Source organism: Heterodontus francisci, chromosome 12 (genome assembly GCF_036365525.1).
Source record: "Heterodontus francisci isolate sHetFra1 chromosome 12, sHetFra1.hap1, whole genome shotgun sequence".
Taxonomy (NCBI): Eukaryota; Metazoa; Chordata; class Chondrichthyes; order Heterodontiformes; family Heterodontidae; genus Heterodontus; species Heterodontus francisci.
In genome coordinates, this window is record NC_090382.1 from 43,726,533 (window position 1) to 43,753,375 (window position 26,843).

At 41.9% G+C, this 26,843-nt stretch overlaps 1 protein-coding gene across 1 annotated transcript in view; it reads right to left on the reverse strand.

Annotated features, from left to right (window-relative positions):
* ccnjl (cyclin J-like) overlaps nt 1-26,843 on the reverse strand; it is a 111,441-nt gene that overhangs the window by 22,406 nt on the left and 62,192 nt on the right. The window lies entirely within an intron of this gene.

Below are 26,843 nucleotides of genomic sequence, written 5' to 3' on the forward strand. Positions count from 1 at the left end.
ACCACTCTCTGTGTAAAGAACCTACCTCTGACATCTCCCCGAAACCTTCCTCCAATCACCTTAAAATTATGCCCCCTGGTGATAGCCCTTTCCACCCTGGGAAAAATTCTCTGGCTATCCACTCTATCTATGCCTCTCATCATCTTGTACCCCTCTATCAAGTCACCTCTCATCCTTCTTCGCTCCAATGAGAAAAGCCCTAGCTCCCTCAATCTTTCTTTGTAGGACATGCCCTCCAGTCCAGGCAGCATCCTGGTAAATTTCCTCTGCACCCTCTCTAAAGCTTCCACATCCTTCCTATAATGAGGCGACCAGAACTGAACACAATATTCCAACTGTGGTCGAACCAGGGCCTTATAGAGCTGCAGCATAACCTCGTGGCTCTTAAACTCAATCCCCGTTAATGAAAGCCAACACACCATACGCCTTCTTAACAACCCTATCAGCTTGGGTGGCAACTTTGAGCGATCTATGGACATGGACCCCAAGATCCCTCTGTTCCTCCACACTACCAAGAATCCTGTCTTTAAGCCTGTATTCCGCATTCAAATTCGACCTTCCAAAATGAATCACTTCACACTTTTCCAGGTTGAACTACATCTGCCACTTCTCAGCCCAGCTCTGCATCCTGTCAATGTCCCGTTGCAACCTACAACAGCCTTCCACACTGTCCACAACTCCAGCAACCTTCGTGTCATCGGCAAACCTGCTAACCCAGCCTTCCACTTCCTCATCCAAGTCATTTATAAAAATCACAAAGAGCAGAGGTCCCAGAACAGATCCTTGTGGAACACCGCTGGTCACCAAGCTCCATGCTGAATACTTTCCATCTACTACCACCCTCTGACTTCTATGAGCCAGCCAATTTTGTATCCAGACAGCCAACTTTCCCTGAATCCCATGCCTCCTTACTTTCTGAATGAGCCTACCATGGGGAACCTTATCAAACGCCTTGCTAAAATCCATATACACCGCATCCACTGCTCTTCCTTCATCAATGTGTTTTGTCACATCCTTAAAGAATTCAATAAGGCTTGTGAGGCATGACCTGCCCCTTACAAAGCTATGCTGACTGTCTCTAATCAAACCATGCTTTTCCAAATAATCATAAATCCTGTCTCTCAGAATCCTCTCCAATAATTTGCCCACTACCAACGCAAGACTGACTGGTCTATAATTCCCAGGGTTATCCCTATTCCCTTTCTTGAACAAGGGAACAACATTTGCCACCCTCCAATCATCTGGTACTACTCCAGTGGACAGTGAAGATGCAAAGATCATCGCCAAAGGCGCAGCAATCTCTTCCCTCGCTTCCCGTAATATCCTTGGGTATATCCCGTCTGGCCCCGGGGACTTATCTGTCCTCATATCATTCAAAATTTCCAGCACATCCTCCCTCTTAACCTCAACCTGTTCGAGCATATCAGCCTGTTTCACGCTGTCCTCACAAATGACCAGGTCCCTCACTAGTGAATACTGAAGCAAAGTATTCATTTAGGTCCTCCCCTACCTCCTCCGACTCCAGGCACAAGTTCCCTCCACTATCCCTGATCGGCCCTACCCTCACTCTGGCCATCCTCTTGTTCCTCACATAAGCGTAGAACGCCTTGGGATTTTCCTTAATCCTACCCGCCAAGACTTTTTCATGTCCCCTGCTAGCTCTCCTAAGTCCATTCTTCAGTTCCTTCCTGGCTACCTTGTAACCCTCTAGAGCCCTGTCTGATCCTTACTTCCCCAACCTTAAGTAAGCTTCCTTCTTCCTCTTCACTAGCTGTTCCACATCTCTTGTCATCCAAGGTTCCTTCACCCTACCATCCCTTCCCTGCCTCATCAGGACAAACCTATCCAGCAGTCGCAGCAAGTGCTCCCTAAACAACCTCCACATCTCTGTCGTGCATTTCCCTGAGAACATCTGTTCCCAATTTATGCTCCCCAGTTCCTGCCTAATAGCATTGTAATTCCCCCTCCCCCAATTAAATATTTTCCCATCCCGTCTGCTCCTGTCCCTCTCCATGACTATAGTAAAGGTTAGGGAGTTGTGATCACTATCACCGAAATGCTCTCCCACCGATAGATCTGCCACCTGGCCTGGTTCGTTGCCAAGCACCAAGTCCAACATAGCCTCCCCTCTAGTCGGCCTATCTACATATTGAGTCAGGAAACCTTCCTGGACACACCTGACAAAAACTGCTCCATCCAAACTATTTGCACTAAGGAGGTTCCAATCAATATTAGGGAAGTTGAAGTCACCCATGACAACAACCCTGTTACTTCTGCACCTTTCCAAAATCTGCCTCCCAATCAGTTCCTCCATGTCTCTGTTGCTATTGGGGGGTCTATAGAAAACTCCCAATAAAGTGACTGCTCCTTTCCGGTTTCTGACTTCCACCCATAATGACTCAGTAGACAAACCCTCCTTGACGACCTCCCTTTCTGCAGCTGTGAAATTGGGTACTTTCCAACCTGCTTAACTGTCTGGGCAGCTCAGCTACAAATGTAATACAAATCACACAGGAAAGGAGTGAGGACCAATGTAACCAATTCATCACACACTTGCCAAATCTTATGATACAAAAACTGAGGAGCGATCATCTACAAACAGCAGCCACATCCTTATGGTTTATTATAATATAGGTAAAGGCACCAAATTTGATGTGAAAATGAAAATCAAAATGCTTTCAGTCATAGCCCAACAGGAGATTGTACGTACTCTTCTAAATCCAAATAACTCATCTCTTTCCTAGTGCACACTGCAACTTTCACATAACACACTCACTACATTTTAAAGTAAATAAACAAGCTCCAAACAGCAAGAGTTCTGCCCCCTTTCTAAACACTTCCATATATTGAGATGGATGTCAGCATCAATGAAAATCAAGTTTCATTCCTCTGACTAGTGCCAAGTTGACTGCATTAGAATGCATAATCATGAAACCTTTTTTCCCCAAAGCATACTTTATTCATAAAATTTGTAAAAGTACATTCCATAACAGTTCAAATTTGGCATTACATAAAATGCAATACAGATTAGTTTCTTTCAATACAGTACATGGGGTGCCTCACTAGCCATCACAGGTTATATTTACAATGTACATTTACATTTTATGTCGAACATTCTCTTCTGCATACAGCCCAAAGGATTTTACACGGTTTCCAGCCTCTCAGCATACTATGGTGGTAGGGCCTTACACAGTGGCCTATCCTCATTAAGCCTTTGCGTCCCTCAGCACATTGTCCTGGACCTTGGAATATGCCAGTCTGCAACACTCTGTCATTGACAGCTCTTTGCACTGGAAGACCAAAGAGTCTGACAGTCCTCCAGCAGCAGTTGATGTTTATCTCTATGTGTATCCCTGGGAACAGTCCGTAGAGCATCGAGTCCTGCATTAGAGCTGCTCAGAATGAACAAAAACCAGTGCATCTATTTCCATACCTGCTCCACAAAGGTGCATTCCAGAAGGTGGTAGGTGACTTTCTCTATCCCACCGCAGCTGCCTCAAGGGCAGCATGCATTGGTGCTAAGACTCCAGAAATGCAGGAAAGATCTGATGGAAATGGCCTTTCTCACCACCAACTAAGCTATGCCTAGGTGCTTGTTTGATAGTTCTGGTGATGAGGCATTCTGCCAATTGAGTTTGACAGTCTGCTCAGGGAACCGTTCTGCATAATCATAAACTGAAATCCACGCTCCTATAAACCTGACCATCCAAGTGGACTACAAGCATTCACACTGCTTTTATATTGGGATCAAGCAAGGGGTCATATCTGGATTTTTGGATCATTTTATTTTTACAAAAAGGTTTGGGAAAATGGAATTACTTTAAATGCAGCAATTTAAAAGTATGGTGACAGTGTAAGTGAGATGGTAGGTGAGTATGCTAAGTTAGCTTTGATGCAATTTCCTCATGGGCTCCAAATAATATACAATTCACTGTTCTGTCTAGGCAATGAGAAAAATATCTCTCGTCCATTGCGTTGAAGAATCCTTTGACATCTACCTGCAAGGGGGGATAAGAGACAGATATGAAGATAGCAAGGTAGGCTTTTGAAACAGCAAGGCTACAATAGCAGTCAATTTTGTTAAAGGAAAGCTGTGAAAGCCTTCATTGAGACAAAGGCTAGAAGTACAGGAGAATAGTCAGAAGATCTCCTTAGAAAGACAGCCGAACAAAGTGTCATGTTCATTATTTTGTGTTAGATTAATCTAAATTCTACTAATTAATGCAAGTTAATCTAATCATAACTGTTGCTCTGTATATTTCACTTTGTGTAATCAAGAACTTAACTCAAATCTAGCCTCAACTAGTGTTAAGTTGGTCCACATTCAGAGATCCAATAAATACCTGTGCAAAAAACAAGGATATCTTGTTCAGGTCACAAGGAGGTCCCAATGTTATACTGCTGGGTCACGCTATCATACAAGTAGATATAGCACAACTTAAGTCAACTCCTATAAAACTATGATACTCAGGTTGCTTATGGATGACACCGTTGATTCAGAGAATGCATCTCTGGTGCACCCAAATTTGTAAGAGGTGCTAAAGCCATTGGATTCCGGGTCTCACACCAGACGTCAACCCCAAATTGCTAGATTCACTTGGAACAGCTGCTAGAAGGACCATTTTTAATCAGAATAAATTGTGGACGATGGAAGGATGCCAAACAGAATGGTTAACCATGAATGAGTATGCCAGATGAGAATGGAATCAGATTTGCCTGTGATGCCTCCTATACTAAAATAGTTTGCTGACAGCAAGATTAACAGAATTTGTCTCTTAACATATCAAACGGCAACCAGTGCCCACGGCACTGCATCCAATTACAAGTCACTTGATTTAGGAAAGGGGTGTGTGCGCGTAGGGGAAGCAGGGAAGAGAAACAAAGAAAATTGGAACTCTGTACATAAAAGCCAAACTTTTTAAGTTCAGTTTTCATGAATGTCTCAACCCCCGAGAAGCTCTAAAGATTCCATATGGCAAAAGTCATGGGATGGAAAATGAGATGGGCCACAATCAAGTTACCCATGGAAAATTGCCATCTGAACAGGGCACTCTGTGCTTTAAACCATTTAAGCACTAATTACTCCAGCATACACAAGATGCAGTTTAGATTCTACTGTTCACACTACTGGCTATATTTTCTACAGACATCAGACACAAGTCGGAAAATAAAACATCTGTTATGTGTCCCACTGTTCAAACCACCCTCTGAGAAGTGCCTTAAGTTTTGCTATGTTTTGGCCCTATATAACTTTAATGCACTAGACAGCATGACAACAGGATACAGCCAGCTACAAGTGCAAGAAGGCCACACAGCACAAACTTCATATTATGGTGGTTACGGGAAAGTATTGCATTGGGATACTAATAGGCAGATCACAGATTTCCAGCCATAGCCAAGTGCACACTCAAACTGGTTCAGCAAGTGACTTCTGAACTGACATTTGACCTTCTACAAAAGTGTACAATATAGTATCTAAATTACAACACAGTAACTTGCATTTATACAGTGCCAGTGACTGAAAACTCGCATTTACATAGCACCTTTAGCATAGTAAAATGACCCAAGGGGCTTCAAAGGAGCAAACAAAATTTGACACCGAGTCACATAACGAGATATTAGGGCAGATGAACAAAGCTTGGTCAAAGTAGTAGGTTTTAAGGAACATCTTAAATGAGGGGAGAGAGGGGTAGAGGCACTGAAGTTTAAGGAAGAGAATTCCAGAGCTAAGGGCCTTGATAGCTGAAGGCATCGTCAACAATGGCAGTGATGAAAATCAGGGATGTGCAAGATGCCAGGATTGGAGGAGCACAGATAAAGGGTTGTAGGGCTGAAGGATGTTAGAAATAGCGAGGGGGAACGCCATGGAGGGACTTAAAAACAAGGATGTAAACTTTAAAATCGAGGGTTTTTTTAAAACTAATAAGAGAAAATATAGGTCAGCCTGCAGAGGCAATGGGTGAATGGAACTTGGTGCAAGTTAGGATATGGGCAGCAGAGTTTTGGATGACCAAAGTTTATGGAGGGCGGAAGATGGGAGGCCAATCAGGATTCCTTTGTAATAGTCAAGTCCAGAGGTAATGAAGGCACGGATAAGGGTTTCAACAGATGAGCTGTGGCAGGAGGAGGAGTCAGGCGATCTTACAAGAGGGAAATAGGCAGTCTTAGTGATAGTGCAGATGTGTGCTCAGAAGCTCATTCTTGGGTTAAATATGACACCAAGGTTGCAAACAAGTTTGGTTCAATCTCAAGACAGTTGCCAGGTGTTGGCAGCTGGGGGAGAGTTTATGGTGGGGACTGAAGACAATGGCTTCAGTCTTCCCAATATTTAGTTGGAGAAAATTTCTGCTTATCCAGCACTGGACATCAGACAAGCAGTATGACAATTCAAAGGCAATTCAGGGGTCGAGAGAGGTGGTGGGGAAGTAGAGCTGGGTGTCATCAGCATACATGTGGAATGTGACAGTGTGTTGTTGGATGATGTCGCTGTAAATGAGAAATAGGATGGGGTCAAGGATAGTTCCTTGGGGGACTTATTGCAGATGACTATCTATGACTGGATAGATAAGAATAAAGCCAAAGAGTGAAGTCATACCCAGCTGAACAATGGAAGAGAGGGGTTGGAGGAGGATGATGTGGTCAACCATACCAAAGGCTGCAGGCAAGTCGAGAAGGATGAGGAGGGATAGTTCATCATGGTCACAGTCACACAGGGTGTTGTGACAGCAATTGTTTCAGTACTGTGGGATGGACAGAAACCTGATTGGAGGGAATCAAACATGGTGGGTCAGGAAAGGTGGGTACAAATTTGGAAAATGACAGCACATTCAAGGACTTGAGAGGAAAGGGAGGTTGGAGATTGGGTGGTACTTTGCAAGGACAGAGGGGGTCAAGGTTTTTCTTTGAAGAGAAGGGTGATGATCTAAGATACTTCACAAATGATAGACAAGTAACAGATGTGGAGCCATACAAAATTCTGACTGTACAACAGAAGGCTTAGTGAAAAAGATTAAGTTTCAGAAGGCTTTTAAATTAGATAGAAGTTGACACAAAAAGTACTTTAGCTGGTGTGCTTCACACAGTAGGGCTAAGTGAGCTGAAGGATGTGCCACTCTTCTGGGGGAAGATTCAGGAGTGAGACTCTCAAAAGGTCAGTGATAGACAACAGAAGAAGTGTGGAGAAGGGACTATAAGGAGAAAGAAGTTGCAGTGATCAGATGGGGGAAAGCCAGGGAAGAACTTTAGCTGAGGGCAAAGAGTTTAAATTTGATAGGTTGGGAGACAGTTGCAGGTCAGCCAGTGGCAGACAAGCAAAACAGAATACAGATAGATGTCTGTGTCCTAAACAAGTTGAGGTTTCAAGAGGATACCTGATGAGAATAAAAGAGAGCATTGGAATAATAGTGAAATAAGCATGGGAAATATGCAGTCTTGGCGATGACTAGTACGTGAAGTTTGAGGTGTAGCTCAGGAAATAGCCTTCGTGAGTGGTCAGGGAGGGGAATGGAATCAATGGTAACAGTGATAAAAACAATGGCTTTGGTTTGAATAATGTTAAATTGGGAGTTGTGGTTCAATTATGATAATGTTAGATCGACAGTCTTAGAGCTTTAAGTGTGGAAAGGTGAGTCATAAGTGTGGAGATAGTTTGGTGTCAACAACACTCATGCAGAAGATGACCTCCTGCCTATGGACATTGCTGAGGGGCAAAATGTAGATAAGGAAGATTTCAGGCTAGGATCTTGGGGACTCTGCACAAAGAAATTATACCAAGTTATGTCATTTTGTTATGAAGCAATGCCTCATGTTAGTTCAACCTTTACATCTTGAGATTGAACAGATGAAAGATGTTGAGCTCCCTCAATAGCTCAGTGGAGCATTGTACAGTATTGCTGCTTCTCCAGATTACTACATGGACCACAGAGGTTCTGTCTGGAAATTCTAAGCTGTATTAATTCTCAGTTTTGTACTGAGGCTGTCTTTGTTCGGAATTTAGGAGACTGGAGTCCAAGACCTGTATCCTGGCAGCAGACCCAGCCAGTTTCTCATTGATTCTGGCCACAGTCTTAGCAACCTAAGAACAAAGAACAGTACCGCACAGGAACAGGCCATTCGGCCCTCCAAGCCTGCGCCGATCCTGATGCCTGCCTAAACTAAAACCTTCTGCACTTCCGGGGTCCGTATCCCTCTATTCTCATCCTATTCATGTATTTAAAATCAGATAGTTGAATTTACCAGCACCAGAATAAAAGCAGCAGAACATTAAAGATATTGCTGAACAGGCTCAAAGTCCTAAGTAGGATGGCAGTAAAATGCCACAAAAAAAGTGTGCGCCTGTGGACATGGTGGGGAATGGGGGTGGAGGACAGAATTGGTCTTAGCTGTGATGTCCTTCATGGTAAAAATGCCAGAGGGCGCCCAATGGAAGTGCCAGCTTCAGGATAAGAAATCTGTAACCATCAGGCTGAGAATAAAATATCAAAGAAAAATGAATCTCAGAAGAAAACACAGCAAGCTGCATGAGCTTTACGTTGCTAGTTCCTCCCCAACACAATAGTGTGAAATGGCACAGATTTACAAATAGACAGGATAATGTATTTTAAAGTATCTGCTGTTCTAACAACAGTTTCTCTCCAGTTTACCTTCATTTTAGGGTCATTGGCATTTTAACATATTACTTCTGCAGTGTGAAATATTACAAGCTTTGCTTTAATTGGTTTACTTTCCTGATAATGTTGAGTAAATTGACCTCATGATGCAGCCCCGAGTCATGTAGGCCAGCAAGTCCCCAAGAACCATCCCTGGTCTATGTTGAATTTGTCAACTGCAGTCTGGGTGGCATGTGGGAGATCCCCAGTTACTCCCAAGTGTTGCTCGGCTCAGCATCAGGGGGAAAACAATAAAATGAAGAGTTACTGTTCTTTAGCCCTGACCAGTAATCCCATTACAAATGTGCAAGTGCCGATGCTGAGTGCAAAAGAATCCGCTTATCTGTTATGCGACCTCTCCTCCACCCCCATCACAGAACAGCCTATCAGGTTTACTAGCCTAGCCTACACAAAAGAACAGTCGTTTGGACAAGGTGTTAACAAGCTACTGCTGTGCATGGAAATCTAACTCACCCCGAGTTACCGTTGAGGGGAGAGGAGAGAAAGACAAAATCCAAGAAAAAATTGGTGGATGATAAAAAAATAAGATGCTGCAGGCACCCTGTGACCTGCAGTTTCTCAAGCCAGAGAAGAGAAAGCTTCACTTTGAATCAAGTACAGTTTACTTGTCAGGCGAGTACTCAGCCAGACTGTCTAGAGTAGAAATATTTTCCATTTCCCAGTACTGGCAACCCCCACATTGATAAGCCAAAGTGAAGAGTTTATTTTCAGTGTATTAAAAATATTTAAATTGGCCACAAAGTCATCAGACTCTGCAAATTCAGTCCATTTAGTGATGGTTCAACACTTCAAAATGAATGTATGCGAGATGTTACTGCTATCAGTTTTATTTACAGGGGGCAGGAGAACAAAGATCGGTGCAGGAAAACACCCATCTCCAGCACTTTCTTCTAATTAATACGATTATCCTTTCAAGGGAAAAGGATATTCTTGTCAGTGCGAAATTTTGTGGTGGGCTTACTGTTATAGTTGTATCATTGAATTAATCACAAAGTACAAGATGATGACATTCTTAAGTAATCATATCTTTCATCTCTATATACAATTACATTTGTCTAGTGTATTATTACATCTGTCAAATTATTGCCTAGAAGCATTCAAAAAGCTAGGTTCTCTAATCGTTCAAAACCAACACGAATGCGGAATTTTAAAAAATTAAATGCAGTAATCAAAATAGTAATGTATCTAAAATTTTATATCTGCACACATGGATTACAAAATCTTACTTATTGTCACATCACACTCTCCATAATTTATATAACAATTGCCTAATTAGGCTGGTCACAGTGTAACTACAGCCTCTTGGCATTAGTGGCACTGTAACATGCCAGGTTTGCTTCTGCAAGTTCCCCAGCCTACAGAGAAACTCCAATGTCCAACCAGCTGTTTCCCAAATTGCAGTAGTTTTCCAATTTAATCAAAATATAAAATGAAATACAAAATAAAGGCAAAATGTTAACTTTAAAATGGGAATTGATTTACATCGGTGTCCCATTATTCCCTTGCCTCTAATCGCACTTCATCCAAGGACTACACTTAGTTTGGATTCCCATGGTGACTGAGTAACTGACTAGTAACATATTCAAAATCTTATGCCTGCACACACTCCTCTGTCACATGTGTCAACTTTCTCCACTGTAAATTTCTAAATCCGCATGATGGAAATGGCCAATGTAAGCTTGTCAGTGTAATATACCCTCCAATCAACAGCGGTGCTGTAACTTGATTATTTTCTGTCTCCCAGCCAATCAGCTTGTACTGCAGTGAAACTCCTATGCTCTACTCGCCTCTTTTTCTGAATTTCATCAAGTTTGCTATTTAACTACAAATAAATATTAAAACAAAAGTAGTGAAAGGGTGCACAAAGGAAAGGTGATGCCAATTAAGGACCAAAAAGATGATCAGTGGGCATGGTTGGGGTATTAAATGAGGACTTTGCATCTGTCTTCACATCAAGAGAATATTACCAATGTAGCAGTAAAGGAGGAGGCAGTAACTATTTTGGATAGGATAAAAATAGATAAAAAGGATGCACTTAAAGGGTCAGCAGCCTTTAAGTAGAAAATTCATCCCATCCAGATGGGATGCACCCTAGGTTACTGAGGGAAGTAAGCATGGAAATAGAGGCTCTGGTCATAATCTTCCAGTCCTCCTCAGATATGGAAGTGGTGCCACAGGACTGGGGGATTGGCAGTAATCCAGGGCAAAATTACTTGACACTTGGAAAAATATAGGCTAATAAATAAAATCAGCATGGATTTGCTAAAGGCAAATCATGTTTGACTAACTTGATCGAGTTCTTTGATGAACAGAGAGAGATGAGGAGGGTATATATGGACTTCAAAAAGGCATTTTAAAAAGTACATAACAGACTTGTTAGCAAAATTGCAGCCCATACGATTAAAGGGAAAATGGCAGCATGAATATAACATTGGCTAAGGAACAGAAAGTAGAATGTAGTTGTGAATAGTTGTTTTTCAGACTGGAGGAAAGTATACAGTGGTGGTCCTCTGGGCTGACATTAGGACCAATGCTCTTCTTGATGTATATTAATGACCTAGACTTGGGTATACAGGGTATAATTTCAAAGTTTACAGATGATACAAAACTCAAATGCAGTAAAATTGCAGTGAATAGTAACAGATTTCAGGTGGACATATACTGCTAAAATGGGCAGACAAATGGCCAATAAAATTTAACAAAGTGTGAAGTACTACATTTTTGTAGGAAGAATGGAGAGGCAATGTGAACTAAATGGTACAATTTTAAAGTGGGTGCAAGGCAGACAGACCTGGGAATGTTTGTATACAAATCTTTGAAGGTGGTAAGACAGTTTGAGAAAGCTGTTTCTTTTTTTCCCCAAAGAAAAACACATGAAATCCTTGGTTTTATTAATAGAAGAGTGCAAAAACAAGGAAGTTATGCTAAACTTTTATAAAACACTGGTTAGGCCTCAGCTGGAGTATTGCATTCAATTCTGCACACCACACTTTAGGAAGGATATCAAGACCTTGGAAAGGGTGCCAAAGAGATTTACTGGAATGGTACCAGGGATGAGGGACTTCAGTTACATGAAAAGACTGGAGAAGCTGGGAATGTTCTGCTTTCAGCAGAGAAAGTTAAGAGGAGATTTAATAAAGGTGTTCAAAATCATGAATGGTTTTGATAAGGAGAAACTGTTTGCAGTGGCAGAACAGTGGCACAAATTTAAAGTGATTGGCAAAAGAACATTAAAAATACTTTTTTTTTTAAAAAGACAGTGAGTTGCTATGACCTGGAATGCACTGCCTGAAAGGGTGGTGGCAGCAGATTCAATAGTAACTTTCAAAAGAGAACTGAATACTTGAACGGAAACAATTTACAGAGGTATGGGGAGCGGGGTTAATTGGATAGCTCTACTTATCAGCTGGCACAGACAATAGGCTGAATTGCCTCCTTCTGTATTATTCCATGATTTTATAAATGTCCTACAAAATTTTAAAATGGGGATAAAATACATCTATTCACACTACTTTGGTTATCTTCGGCCCGCTTCGTCGCACTTAACCAGAAAACTACACCTACTTGACTCTCTGTGTAATGCCATCAAGTATCAGGGCACAGAGAAATTTGAACTATGACACTTGCACTCCTATGCAATATAGTGAAAAATATCTATAATGCTCCTGATGATTTGGTGTTCATACAGACAGTAGTTGAACCACACCCATATGACAGTGGTTTAAGCCACTGTCAGCAGTAGAGGTGCTGCAATTGGCTTTAATTTTCCTGGCATGGGAAGAGAGACACGGAGGTTGCTGTTTAGCAATCTCTGCTAGAATGTGCATGTGCGAGAACACTGGATGTGGGGAGGATTGAAAGAACAAACTTGCATTTATATATCCTCAGGATTCCAAAGCACTTTAGAACCAATTAACTATTTTTAAAGTGTAATCACTATTGTTATACAAATGAGACAGTGAATTTAGGCACACCAAAAACCCACAAACATCAATGAGGTAAAATGATTAATCTGCTTCTGATAGGTTAGGCAGCATTTGCGGAGAAAGAAACAGGATTAATGTTACAGGTCAATGACCTTTTGTCCATTTCTCTCACCACAGATACTGCCTGACATGCTGAGTATTTCCAGCATTTTGTTTTTGTTTCAAATTTCCAGCATCCAAGCCAATTGCAGTACTTTTCTTTTGTATTTGTTTTCTACGTTGGTTGAGGGATCAAGTCGGCCAGGACACCAGAACTCCCTTGTTTTTCAAATAGTGCCATAGAATCTTCTACATCTATATGAACTGGTATATAGCACGCACTTTCAAGTGTTGCACTTTATCGATAATACCCTTATCATAAAGTACAGTATCCTGACAGACTATTAGTAATACCAAGGGAGCTCTGCCAGTATTTGGTTTAAAAATTGGAAAGATTATACGATTAGATATATTACGGCCCAGATTTTATTTTTACTCTTTCATGGGATGTGGGCATCACTGGCAAGGCCTGGATTTGATGCCCATCCCTAACTGCCCTCGAGAAGGTTGTGGTGAACCTCCGTCCTGAACCACTGTAGTCCATCTGGTACAGGTACTCCCACAGTGCTGTTAGGAAGAGTGTTCCAGGATTTTGATCCAGCGACAGTGATGGAACAATATAGTTCCAAGTCAGGATGGTATGTGACTTAAAGAGGAACTTTCAGGTGGTGTTCATATGCATCTGCTGCCTTGCCCTTCTAGATGGTAGAGGTCACGGCTTTGGAAAGCGCTGTTGAAGGAGCCTTGGTGAGTTATGGTACATGCTGCTACCACTATGCATCAGTGGTGGGGTTAATGAACGTTTAAGTTGGTGCGTGGGGTGATCAAGCGGACTGCTTTGTCCTGGATGATGTCAATTGTTGTTGGAGCTGCACTCATCCAGGCAAGTGGAGAGCATTCCATCACATTCCCGACTTGTGCCGACAGGCTTTGGGGAGTCAGGAGGGGAGTTACTCGCCACAGAATCCCCACACTCTGACCTGCTCTCGTAGCCACAGTATTTATACGGTTGCTCCAGTTCAGTTACTGGTCAATGGTAACCCACAGAATATCGATAGTGGGGGAGGTAATGCCATTGAATGTCAAGGGGGAGATGATCAGATTCTCTCTCGTTAGAGATAGTCATTGTCTTGCACTGTGCAGTGCAAATGTTACTTGCCATTTATCAGCCCAACCCTGAATGTTGTCCAGGCCTTGCTGCATATGGACACAGATGGACTCTAAGAGCACTGCTCTAAATTTCATCTTGCAAGTTGTAGCACCAGTCACCCTGTGAACCAGTGCCAAATGTATTCTAAGGAATGAGCAGCCTTGACTAATTGACATGTCCAGCACCACATCAAGTGCAAGATTTTCCTCTGCAGCTTTCTAATTAGCATGCAGTCATCTCAGCTGCATGTAAAAGTTGATGTTTTGACAAACCTTTTTTTGCTAGGTTAAAGCATAAGCATTATTAGTGTAATTGTACTGCTTCATTGTACAATGAAACAGATGCGTATGGTGTAATGTTGTGCAATGCCAGCAAGTGGCTAGCTTTAACTCAAGGCTGCAACTCTTCTACTGACAGTAATAGAATGGTAGGTGGTGTCAAAACCCATGTTAAAAATGGGCAAAAGGACGAAAATGTAAATGACTTCAAGATGAGAACAGCAAAAGGGAGCTGTGTGCTTCTGTGCCAAATCTGCTCTCAAGTGACTACCTATGACTTAACCTAGTTTCCATAAGAAAATTCAACAGAATTGATATTTGTGATCACACTAATCCACTTTTATACTGCTCTTTGGCTGTCAGTTCCTCTAAGCTGGGTCTCCCAAAGCCAGATGAAACCAAACCTACCATATTTTGTGAACTGGAGGCCAGGAAGACCCACATTTCCCTGGGTCTTAACACTTAGTGCCAGTCCAACTACACCTACTGAAGATTATGTGCCAGTATGCCCTCTTAATAATATCACAAAAATCACATCAATCACATCACACATACACCTAGCCCCATATAGGCTTTGCATACCGTGACAGAATTGCACTGCACACACTGGCACAGCCACTCTGTACACAACTTTTCCCTCTATTATGTTGAGGAACTGAAGAAGGAATTTAAAAATAAATTCAGGACACCAAAACTATTGCTCTCCCTGGACCCTAGTTTTTTTTTAAAATTTGTTCATGGGATTTGCACATCAGTGGCAAGGCCAGCATTTATTGCTCATCCCCAATTGCCCTCGAGAAGCTTGTGGTGAGCCACCGCAGTCCATGTGGTATAGGGACACCCACAGTGCTGTTAGGGAGGGAGCTCCAGGATTCGGAACCAACAATGAAGAAATGGTACTATAGCTCCAAGTCAGGATGATTTATGACTTGGAGGGGAACTTATGGGCTGCTTTGTCCTGGATTATGGGCTGAATTATACCAGCCCCTTGACCGTGGGTCGTGGCGGGGAGGCCCGTAAAATGCTAGTGGGAGCGGCCCATCACGACCCACGAAGCCGAGAAGGCCCTGCTGGATATTAGTGGCGGCAGCGAGGCCCCGATGCGGGTCCCCTGCCGCCAAGTGGCGAGGCCTTCATTAAAATATTTAAATGAGCGTTAATAAAATTCAAATGAACTTATCTGCCGATGGCAGCCGTCCCACGCCTTTACGGCCAACCGGCCGCAACCTGCGCACCTTTGAAACTCCGTTGGACACGGGTGGGGAGGGGGGAGGAATAAAATTATCAGGGCAGGAAGGGTAGGGGAGTGGGGAAAACACTATTGGCTGTGGGGATGGTGGGAAGGGGTTGAAGAGTAAATGTGAGAAGGTGTGGGGGATGTTTGGGTCGGGAATAAAATGTTTTCTGAATATACGGCAATGAAAAGACCATGGCGGGGGGGGGGGGGGGGGGGGCTGGTGGCTTGAGACAGGGTCTCCATCTTCTAATTATTTATTAAAGCAAATGAAATCTAATATCCTTTTAAAAATGTAAATTTTTGTTAAGGGCTTGAAGCCCATTAAAAATGGCGCTGGATGCCATTGCCGGGGGAAGCTGCTCCACCCCCTCCATTTAAATCACTAATACTGTGCTGCATCTGTGAGAGGTAGATTGGCAAGGACAAGGTCAAGTAGGTTTCTTGTTCTTGTTGGTTCTCTCGCCACTTGCTGCAGGTCCAGTCTGGCAGATATATCCTTCAGGACTCAGCCAGCTGAGTCAGCAGTGGTGCTACTGAGCCACCCTTGGTGATGAACACTGAAGTCCCCCATCCAGTACATCCTGTGCCCTTACTACCCTCAGTGTTTCTTCCAAGTGTCGCACAATACGGAGGAGCACTGACTCATCAGCTGAGGGGGGACAGTAGGTGGTAATCAGCAGGAGGTTTCCTTGGCCATGTTTAAACTGACGCCAAGAGACTTCATGGGGTCTGGAGTCAATGTTGAGGACTCCCAGGGCCACTCCTATACCACTGTGCTGCCACCTCCACTGGCAGGACAGATCCAGGGATGGTGATGGAGGAGTCTGGGACATTGTCCTAGTCACTGAATCATACCTTACAGGCTGTTGCTTGACTAGTCTGTGGGACACCTCTCCCAATTTTGGCACAAGACTCCAGATGGTAGTGAGGAGGACTTTGCAGGGTCGATGCCGGATAGTCCATCCGGTTTCATTCTTACTCAACTTTTCTGTTGAAATTTGATATAACTGAGTGGCTTGCTAGGCCACTTCTGAGGGCATTTCAGAGTCCTTGGGATTGGAGTCACATGTAGGCCAGATCAGGTAAGGATTAGTGAATTAGTAAACCAGATGAGTTTTTAATGACAAATTAGCAGTTTCATGATTAACATTACTGAGGCTAGCTTTTTATTCCAGATTAATAAATTAATTGAATTTAAATTGTTCAAACTGCGATGGTGGGATTTGAACTCTCATCTCCGGCGCATTAGCCTGGGTGTCTGAATTACTAGTCCAGTATAAAGAGTCTAAAAAACAGGGGTTGGAGCCAGCAATTTCAAAGCTGCAATACCTTATTAAAATTAGAATAGCATTAGTTGTTAAAATTTTATAAATCCTTCAAATAATTTAGGGTAAACAGAGCATTTTTATTTTTAAAATTGCAATATAGTGCAAAATATGTACTGAATGACAACTAAACAGCTAACAGCACTGTTTATTTTAAAAGGACAATCTTAGCTGCAGCTTTAATTACACTTCCATTAGACCATTTACCTGATGACTACATGGTGACACAAAAACCATTTTATGGCACAAATCTAATATCTACCCTTTGGCCTATGGTCAGACAAATCTCATTATGTTTCCCATTATCTCCTGTTTCTGCCCCAAGTCCCAATCCACAGAGAGCTTTGAACCATGGCCTTTGCCCTCTTCTACTTTGTTGTATTAATGGAAAATACCTAGAAAGACCCTGATGACTCAGCAAGTTCAGTCAGTCAGTAGTTGAGCCAGGTTCAAGCCAGTAGTGCAGGAACTGCAAATGGCTTCAGTGCCCCAGGCATGGGATGAGAGAAAGAGGTTGCCAATTCCAATAGCTGTTTAGCAATCTCTGTTGTAAAGCGCATGGGTGAGAATTTTGACTGAGAAGAGAATTGAAAGAACAAACTTGCATTTATACATCCCAAAGCATTCTAGACTCAATGAATTGCTTTGTGTGGAAATGATAGCGCCAAATTGAGCACAGCCAGATCCAACCAGCTGACGAGCTAAAATGTTTTGTTGTTGGTTGAGGGAAAAAGTTGACATTCTTCGAATAATGCCATATGATCTTACCCATTCATGTGGACAGATGAGCCTTGGTTTAATGTCTCATCCTAAAGACAACACCTAACAGCATAGCACTACTTTAGTACTGAGCCAGTGGAACATTTTGTTTCTCTACAGTATATTTTCCTCCAGTAACAGCATCTTTCTTAACCGTGGCGTTGGAAGTCTAGCTGTTGGGAGTCAACTGGCCTTTCGGCTGTTCCTCTCATCCTAAAAGATTCTCATCTCAGCTCAGAGCAACACAGCTGAGACGCATAACTTGCAATATGTAGCACATGCCCACATTCTACCACTCCGCACTACAACCTGTTATAGTCCCAATTTGCCACTGCCGCAGCATGTCTTTGATACTGCAAGTATCTGAACAGAAGAAGTATAAATGTGTCTCATCTCCCTGCTATTTTCTGAATAATTTCCAGTGGCAACGATTTAGTAATGGTCACAGTTTGCTTGTTGCCAAACCTCCCCATTTATAGAGGGATAAGTTTGGCAACAGACAAAATGCAATTTTTTATTTTTTATTTGTTGCCTTGATGCAGTATATCTTGTAGATGGTACACACTGCTGCCACTGTGCATCAGTGGTGGAGGGAGTCAATGGGGTGCCAATCAAGCAGGTTGCTTTCTCCTGGATGGAATTGAGCTTCTCAAGTGCTGTTGGAGCTGTACCCATCCAAGCAAGTGGAGAGTATTCCATCACACTCCTGACTCTTGCCTTGTAGATGGTGGACAGGCTTCAGTGAGTCAGAAAGTGAGTTACTCTCCACAGGATTCCTAGCCTCTGACCTGCTCTTTTAGCCAAGGTATTTATATGGCTACTCCAGTTCAGTTTCTGGTCAATGGTAACCCCCAGGATGTTGATAGTGGGGGATTCAGTGAGCATAATGCCTAGGACACTACTCTGAGGAACTCCTTCAGTGATGTCGTGGAGCTGAGATGGTTGACCTCCAACAAACACAACCATCTTCCTTTGCGCTAGGTATGGCTCCAACCAGCAGAGTTTCCTCCAATTCCCATTGACTTCAGTTTTGCTAGGGTTCGTTGATGCCATTCGTGGCCAAATGCTGCCTTGATGTCAAGGGCAGTCACTCTCACCTCATATCTTGAGTTCAACTCTTTTGTCCATTTTTGAACCAAGGCTGTAATGAGGTTTAGAGCAGAACCCAAACTGAGCATCAGTGAGTAGGTTATTGCTAAGCAACTGCTGCTTGATAGCACTGTCGACGACACCTTCTGTCACTTTACTGATGATTGATAGTAGACTGAATTGTCTTGCTTTTTGTGGACAGGACATACCTGGGCAATTTTCCACATTGCCAGGTAGATGCCAGTGTGGTAGCTGTACTGAAACAGCCTGGCTAAGGGCACGGCAGGTTCTGGAGCACAAGTCTTCAGTGCTACTGCCGGAATGTTGTCAGGGCCCATAGCCTTTGCAGTATCCATGTATAAATCTTGCATATGTGTAAGTAGTAAGAAGTCACTTTCACAACTTCATTATTCGGAGTAGGATCTTTCTTAACGCTGCATTGTAGAGTTGGATTGAGCCAGAGTACCCACAACCAGAACTAGTATGACAAACCCAACGTTACTTGCCACCACCGGGAGTTATTTAGCTTTGTTGCTGGCAGTACTTTCAGTCAGAGGCAGAGAGAAAATTTGCCAAGATAGGAAATTAAGACATTTTACACTACACCAGGCTAATAAGACATGTATTTTTATAGTGTCTTTCATGACCTTGGAATGCCCCAAACCATTTTACAGCCAATTAAGTATTCTTAAGTATAGCTACTGTTGTAATGTAGGAAATGTGCCTGCCAAACAGCATTGATAATGAACAGATCATCTGATTTAGTGATGCAAGTTGAGAGTAAATAATGGCTAAACAAAGGGGAGAATTCTCCTGCTCTTAAATAGTGCATTAATTTTTTCATTATATCCATCTGAGGGGGGAGATAGGGCCTCAGCTTAACATCTCACCAAAGAACAGCACCTTCAACAGTGCAGCATTCCCTCTGTTTTGCACTGAAACATCAGCCTATATTTTGTGCTCAAGTCTCTATAGACTGGGATTTGAACCCACAAAATTCTGACTTAGTGGCAAGAATGCTACCAATGCCTGCAGACACTCAAGCCTGATGTTGGCAGCAGTCTTTAGTGTAAACAAGCTGAGCTTCTCTGAACCAACATCATCGACACATAAAATATCAGTCTATGATTTTGCCTTCAGGTGAGGCTGCTGATTTTTCAAATGTAAACATAGGGGATGCATTGCTTCTACATTTGCTCTCTGGGTCTCTGTTTATGGAGCCCAGCAAACCTATGGAGATCAGCTCCTAACCAGGAATATAAAAGAAAGTAGTGCACACAAGCATCTTCCCTAAAACAGGATTCTAAAACACTATGTTTAAGCACAAAAATAGAAGCATCTTAAAAGGTGCATTATTGCATGGGGAAGTTGCATTACCTAGTAGTATAGTTAATGGTTACTATATTAAACACTTCTGAATACAAAACATTTTTGAGGTTTATACAGTAATGAGACACTTTGCACTGTGAAGACGACCAAGGCCCGCATTAATAAAGTGAAAATCTACATGACACAAGCCATTGCATTCATCAGAAGGCTTGTCAGAGCTAATTTAAAATGTCACAAGATGCCTCAGGGTGGGTGAGAGTCAGAGATGGAATGAGATCCTTTTTGTTTGGCTTGCTTCTCACAAAGCTTGTATTCTGCAGTTATGATGCAGCATGAAACACTTACCACTAAATTACACCCAGAATGCTTAAATTATTGCTTTGAATCAGCAAGTTCATACTCGGACTCTTTTCTTACGTCATATACTGCAGATTTTGTGCTGTAGTTAGTGACAAAAAAAATTAAGATCACAAAACCAGGACATACTGCTTTATCAACAAGTTCACTCTGATGAATGCTGTATCAGTCGATATTGCTGTAATCTGTGGCATTTACAATATAGATGTTGACTATATTACTCATGAGAAAACTAATCAGGGTAGGGTCATTTTGTCTAATGTCTACAAAAAGATATATTGTAACTTCAGCATTTCTTTTCTTTCTTTCTTTTGGGCCTCCTTATCTCGAGAGACAATGGATATGCCATTTATTAAATCAAAAAAATACAAACTGTTTGCTATGCATTTCTGGCTGTGTGAAATGTCATGGAATGAAGAATTTGGATTTTGAACTATGAAGTCTTTTGACTTATTTTTTCAATCGCTCATTCATTCATTGGTGCCCTGGTATTTATCGACATGGGAGAATTTCAGCTACAGCACAAAATGGGTCAACAGGCATTTTAAGCAGAAACCTACAGGAACAAGATTCTTATCCCAGTTATTTTTCATTAAGAATACAGTAACAGTTGAACATTCTGTCTGAAGGAAACATCAATGCAACAAACAGCTTAAAGTGTACATCAATTTGTATTTCAACCATTAGGTTTTTATATCCTCAGGCTTGGTAGTTCATAGCAGTGTTTTAAGATTCAGTCACAAGAATCTGTATCATGTACAATACATCTGTGGTACTGGTGACTGAAAATAAATGAAACTAGCTCCACAGTTACTGCATCAGCACAATTTTCCAGTGAGAGTATCCACACAAGTGAAAACACTACACATTGTTCAGTATCTTACAGACTATCAGCCCACCTGTATGGAAGGCGAAGTGTTTATTTATTTTTTATTTAGAGATACAGCACTGAAACAGGGCCTTCGGCCCACCGAGTCTGTGCCGACCATCAACCACCCATTTATACTAATCCTACATTAATCCCATATTCCTATCACATCCCCACCTGTCCCTATATTTCCCTACCACCTACCTATACTAGGGGCAATTTATAATGGCCAATTTACCTATCAACCTGCAAGTCTTTGGCATGTGGGAGGAAACCGGAGCACCCGGAGAAAACCTACGCAGACACAGGGAGAACTTGCAAACTCCGCACAGGCAGTACCCAGAATTGAACCCGGGTCCCTGGAGCTGTGAGGCTGCGGTGCTAACCACTGCGCATTCCTTTCTGTACAGAGGCTGATGAATTTTTTTTTTTTTTAATTTGTCAGTGTGACAAACACAGAATCCCATCTTATTCATGAGTATCCATAGAAATCTATGTCAAGTCTGTTTGCTGGTAATTGATAGGGATAATTGCACTGCAGTTCACTGTGCCTAAGGACAGTTTTGAAATGTGCAAGAGTTAGGGATCTCCAAATGTACACACGGCTATTGCTGGACTTTTAACACATGGGTCATCAATACAGTACAATATCAGCAAGCAGCCGTTAGGGCATTGATTTTTGGATTATCTAAATTGATTGGGAAGGATCCCACCATTCCCTACGGTGCCATTAAATGAGCTAGGTTAGTTAATCAATGGTGTTCTGGAGTACGTCAGACTTTCACATTGCCAAGCTTAATTGAAAAAATACCAGTGAAGTAGACAGTATTTAAGGTCCAGGCTGCCTAAATCATTAAATAACCCTTAAGAGAATGACTACTCACCTCCAGAGAGGGGAGGGAGGTGCACTTCTAGATACAATGGTGAGTGCAGAAGCACCTTCTAAGCTACTGATGGTTTATTTCAAAGCTTTTTTGTAAAGCTTATAATACTAAAATGAAACGGCAGCAGAGATATGAGCCAAACCATAATCACTGCTTTCCATTACCATCTGTCCTCACCAGCACCAATCATGGGATATGCTAGCATTTTGAACACTGAATTCCATGAAAGTGGGCAATAGGCTGGCTGCGACAGAAACACGGGCAAATTCCGCATGGCTGAGGATCGTGAAATCCACTGAAATCTCAGGAGATTCATGCACACAAGGCTGGAAGGATGCCCCTTACCACACGTTTTGGAAAACAGCTTTATAGATTCTGGTTCAGAAGACAGAGTAAAGCAAGTTGAAAACCTTCTGCTGGAAACTACAGAAGTTCTGATCTACATTTGGACTGTGGGCCAGGTGGTTTGTGTTACTGTACTAAATTCATAGGAACTAAAGTAACTTCACCAAGGTGCTTGTGCTGCCACCCTCATACTAGTAATGCTACCTTTAGAGTTTCACAAAGTGAGTGCTTTGTTGCAAAATGCCCTGCTCTAAAATGTTCATTCAGAAAGGAACAAATCCTCATTTTAACCTCCACTACACCCAGAAACCTGGGAAATTATTTTATGGGGGGGGGGGGGACGGGAAGGAGAGAGAGAGAGAGACGGGAAGTAGTTTAGGAACTGCTAAGCATCGAGACCTTGAACGATTACACCATATTCAGTTCTTTACTACAGGGTAGAATTCATCCAAAGCATATTTTCCCTTTTGTTTGGAGTTATCCAGGTCTTTTCTCAGACAGAAACAAAAGACAGTTTACATTGCTTACTTACACATTAGCTTTATTCCATTTAATTTTTTGTTTGAAAAATGCCACATTAAGAGAAATCATTTAGCCTTTTAGATGACTTGTGGAATAATTTTTGACATTATAATGAGTGTGTATCACAGTTTAAGTAAATGTTACGCAGTAATCAATGCCAGGCAGTGCAAGTAGCATGGTGAGTCTCAAACTAACAAGCATCAATTTAATATCAATTTCAGATAACTAGTAAGAGAGAACCAGTGGCAGAGGCCAGGGACACTATGGTATCTGCTACTCACTCGAATGGTACATGGCATAAGAATATTTAAAACAAAAGAAAAATGTGATGCTTTACATTTAGTAATGTGGAATACATTAGAGGAGGCAAAACCATCAAGCACATCACAATGAAATAACTTATTCTTAGTTCCCATCTAACAACAGCCCCTTCAGGCATACAACTGGATCAGATTTCAATGTACCATTGGTTAATTTTAGTAACACTGGATTGAAACCACCACAGTCAGCCAAGATAACTGACCTTTAGGGGATTATCCCACTTTAATGATTGGATTGTCTATGCTTCTTCATAAAATACTCCCAGAGAATAAGTTAAGTAGCGAATAGTATATCAGGGTGGCGTAGTAGAGGGGTCCCCCAAGGGCTCAATTACATTTTGCTCTTTTTAAGATAAAGGACAACTTTCCAGCACAAATGTGGAGCATTTCAATTACATAGTTGCTCAACAGCATACCTGAATGACAGTAATGCAAGAGAAAAGACAAAACAATGAAAATTCATTAAAAATGGTTATTTTCCCTCCCATTTTTTTGTCTCAAGGCACTGCTGAGTGCAGTTGATCGTCACTGGTAGCTCTTGACGATCTCACCAAAATTTCCCATTCGTTAAGTTTTAACCCAAACACAGGGTTATCGGATATTCTAAGATGTTAGGGACATCAGGCAACCCAGTCCATTTTGCAGCAGACGTCATTGGAATGTGGTCTGAAGAGGGAACACAGATTTCCAGCTGCCCACTGCGCCCACCTTGCTTTGTAGCCCAGGACGCAAAAGACCAATTGTATTGCCCATACTACTAACCTGCTGGCATTAATATATTGATAAAATAAGGAAGATGACCACCCCCTGCAAACATCCACAAAAACTGAGCTTGGCTGAATAGCCAACTTATTCCAAACTAATAAATTCCTGGTGTGGAAATCTCTGGGTCTCAGAATAATGGTGATGGCAGGACCATGCCTATTTACCATGCTAATTGCATAGCTAAAATGTTCTTACAAATTGCAAAGTTGATATTGTATTGAGATGTTTGATACCTTTTTATTTCCTGCTAATCATGCTAAAGGAAGCATTACTACTTCTTACACCCTTGTCAACATCAAGACACTTCCAGGTCTGTTACCAGATAAAAGTAAAGCTCCATTTACATAGCCCCAATAATGTGCCTTTACCCAAGCTCGGAGCAGCATCCCCACATTACAACACTGTTGATTTTCAATGTAACTTTTACATTCAGTCACTACAAGATGACAAATCTGCTGTTGGAATTGTTTCAATATGTAAAGGTAAATCAGTTGCGGCAGGAACAGGCGAGGATGTAAACCACCAATCCTATTTCCAGAGTTGGAAGCTTGAATTCAAAACAGACCACAACTTCTGTAACCCCACTAAGCCATTTGAGGATAAGATATAGCTGGACAGTAAGGGAAAAAACAGTTCAGGGTTCCTGCTGGAAATGGACTTATGGGCATTGGACAAGTATAGGATCCAGCTACCTGGCTCAACTGTGATGATCTTTCTTCTCACCCACTGCCCCACCCACTCACTCACCAAAGCTCATATAATAATGACTATTTAGGCAAGGTACCAAAAGCCAATGGTACTAATGGAACCATACCCCAAGATAGCGTCAACATCTAGAGAAAGGGAGAAAATTAGAATGGTATTCAAATTGTTATTACAAGTCACATTTTCCTGTACTGCAACAGTGACTACACTTCAAAAGTACTTCAATGTCTGTATAGTGCTTTGGAACAGCCCTCACATTCACCTAAACAAGGCCACAGTTTAATGTTGCTTCGACATATTGAACCTCAATCAATGTAGCACACCCTCTGTATTCCACTGAAATCCCAGCCTAAATTATGGCCTCAAGTCCAGGAGCAGGGCTTGAACTCATGGCCTGCTGACTTGGAGGAGAATGCTACTGCTCAGGCAAGCTGTGAGGAGAGCGCGCACGAGCATGCTAACACATGTGGAGAGAAAACAAACTGAAAGGTAGGTACACAAAAGTGGGCCTCATGCAAGTCATTGCTCAGGATTGCACCCCCTCAACATACCAGCAAGCCCCCTGATTTACATAGGATTTAAAGAAAAAGATTTCACCTCTGTGAAATCCAGAGATCTCAAGAAGGAACGTAGGAATAGGAGTAAGTCATTCAGACCCTCAAGCCGATTGTCATTGCACGAGATCATGGTTCATCTATATCCTAACTCCACATCCCTTAATATCCTTGACTCTCTAGTTATAAAGGCCAACATTTCACTAGCCTTTTTGATTTTTTTTGTACATGCCTACAACATTTTAGTTATCTGCGTACATGGACCCCCAAAATGCTTTGGATCACCACCATTCTAGCTTTTCACCATCTAACTACTCAGATCTATCCTTTTTGGTTCAAAATGGATGACCACACACTTATCTGCATTGAAATCCATCTGCTGACACTTATCTATCACTGCCTCTTTGTATTTTTGTGTCCCATCTACAACACTTACTATGCCAGCAATCTTTGTATCATTGGCAGACTTGGATATATGGCTCTCTATTCCCTTATCTTAGCTTATACAGTGAATAATTGAGGCCCCAGCATAGATCCATTTGGGACAGTCAACTCTTCCTAATTCGAGTGCATATCAATTATCCCTACTCTGTCTACCTAACCAATCTCTTAACCAGGTCAACAGATTATCTTCAATTCCATTAACTTTAATTTTAGTTAACAGACTGTTATGTGGAACCTCACTAATACCTTCTAGAAATCCAAATAAACTACATCCATAGATATTCCCTTGTCTACTACTTTAGTTACTTCAAAAAATTCAATTAGGTTTGTTGTATATAACCTACCCTTTACAAATCTATAAGATTTGTTCTGATGAAGGATCACTGGCCTGAAACATTAATTGTTTCTCTCAACACAGATGCTGCCAGACCTGCTGAGTATTTCCGGCACTTTCTGTTCTCTTTACAAATCTATGTTGGCTCTCTGCAATCAGCTCAAATTTCTCTACATGCTCCATCACTGTCCTTAATTATAGACTTAATAACTTCCTCACAACAGATGTTAGACTAACAGGATCTGTAATTTCCTTATTTCTTTCTCACCATTTTTAAATAATGGAGTTATACTTGTAATTTTCCAATCAAGTTGCAGAATTCCTGAATTGAGACAGCTCTGAAAGATGATGGCTAAAGTATTTGCAATGAATTACTGATTATTTATACATTTACTTATTTACTGTAGCCCCTTGGTTTAAATTACTCTGTACCTCCTTTCCCCTCTGCGCCAAATTCCTAATCTCACTGCCACTGTTTACCAAGCCACTCCATTTAGCAGGTTCATCCTAATCTCACCAAGGCTTGTGCTTAAATCTTTTCTCAGATATCCCTCTAATATAGACCCGGACCATCAGGTGCCTGCTGCCATCTGGAAAGCTAGCCAAGCACACCATGTCAGCTGGGACAAAGGCTGTGGCCAAGTACAGCTTCAACTAAAATTCTGCAGTGTACTGAAACAAAAGCACAATTAAACAAAAATTTTATACAGCTTCTAGCCAAAGATTTTAAATGTGACGCTTTTCCTCACATGTCACTAAGATAGTTATCTGAAAAGGAAGACTGCGCAAGGCTACAGAGAGAAGGCAGGAGACTGGCACTGGGTAAATTGCACTTTCGGACAGCCAACACGGACACAATAGACCGAATGGTTTCCTTCTGTGCT